The sequence below is a fragment of the Lynx rufus genome, unplaced genomic scaffold (genome assembly GCF_022079265.1).
Source record: "Lynx rufus isolate CCGP_SWC_20201006 ecotype Redwood Valley unplaced genomic scaffold, mLynRuf1.p SCAF_4, whole genome shotgun sequence".
In the NCBI taxonomy this organism is placed as follows: Eukaryota; Metazoa; Chordata; class Mammalia; order Carnivora; family Felidae; genus Lynx; species Lynx rufus.
In genome coordinates this window covers 57,113,925-57,115,474 of record NW_025814856.1, presented here as the reverse complement: position 1 = coordinate 57,115,474, position 1,550 = coordinate 57,113,925, and the positions used below count along the sequence as shown (strand labels likewise).

At 43.8% G+C, this 1,550-nt stretch overlaps 1 pseudogene; it reads left to right on the top strand.

Annotated features, from left to right (window-relative positions):
* Positions 1-1,332, top strand: LOC124524854 (26S proteasome regulatory subunit 4-like; annotated as a pseudogene).
* Positions 1,333-1,550: the final 218 nt, after the last annotated feature.

Sequence of the window (1,550 nt, the reverse complement as noted above, 5' to 3'; positions counted from 1 at the left end):
CTGAGGGGGACCCCTATGTTGGTAGGAACCTTGGAAGAGGTCATTGATGATCAAAGATGTGCCATTGTGTCTACATCTCTGGACTCCGAATACTATACCAGCATTCTTTCATTTGTAGACAACAGTCTGCTGGAACCCAACTGCTTGGTCCTGTTCAACCATAAAGTGCATGGATGACATGGATCCCCTGGTCACCGCAATGAAGGTAGAAAAGCTCCTCCAGGAGACCTATGCTGTTATTGGCGGGTTGGACAACCAAAGCCAGAAAATTATGGAATCTGTGAGTTTACTTTTGCTCATCCTGAATATTATTTTTAAAAATGGGTATGAGGCCCCTGAGAGAGTCATCCTTTTTTTTTTTAATTTTTTTTTTTATCTGTATTTAAGGTTGAGAGAGAGACACATGCAGGGTGCGAGTGGGAGAGGAACAGAGAGAGAGGGTGACAAAGAATCCGAAGCGGGCTCTAGGTTCTGAGCTGTCAGCACAGAGCCTGATGTGGGGCTCGAACTCACTAACCACAAGATCATGGCCTGACCCAAAGTTGGATGCTTAACCGACTGAGCTACCCAGGTGCCCTGTTCTTTATGCTTCACCTGGCACAGGTAAAACCTTACTAGCCAAAGCAGTAGCAAACCAAACCTTAGCCACTTTCTTGAGAGCAGCTGGCTCTGAATTACTCAGAAGTACCTAGATGATGCGCCCAAACTCATACAAGAATTGTTTCAAGTTGCTGAGGAACATGCACCATCCATCATTCTTATTGATGAAACTGATGTCATTAGGACAAAGAAAATATTAGTCAAATTCTGGTGGTGAGAGAGAAATTCAGGAAACATTATTGGAACTGTGAAACCAGTTGGATGGATATGATTCAAGGGGAGACATGCAAATTACCATGGCCACAAACCTAGTAGGAAATTTGGATCCAGCAGTTATCAGACAGGGCCACATTGACAGGGAGAGCCAGTTCCCTCTGACCAATGGAAGGACCAAGAAGTACGATTCATACAAGCAGAATGATGCTGGCTGCTGCTCCCATAACCCCTAGACGACTTGATCATAGCTAATGACCTCCTTGGTGTTAACATTAAGGCAATCAGTACAGGAAGTAATCTGATGACCTTGAGAGAACATAGAATGAAAGTAACAAATGAAGACTAAAAAAAAAAAAAAAAAAAAAATCTAAGAATGTTTTTATGAAAAACAAGAAGGCACCCTTGAATGGCTCTATGTTTAATGAACCACAGTTGCCTTCAAATAAATGATTAAGAGTATTCCAGGGGCACCTGGGTGGCTCAGTCGGTTAAGCATCTGACTTCAGGTCAGGTCATGATCTCATGGCTCTTGGGTTTGGGCCCCATGTTGGGCTCAGTGCTGACAGCTCAGAGCCTGGAGCCTGCTTCGGATTCTGTTTCCTCTCTCTGCCCCTCCCCCGACTCATGCTTTGTTCCTGTCTCTCAAAAATAAATAAACATTAAAAACCTTCTGGAAAAAAAAAAAGGAGTTTTCCAGCCCCTCAGAGAGATATGACTAGGGACGTGTCCCAAAG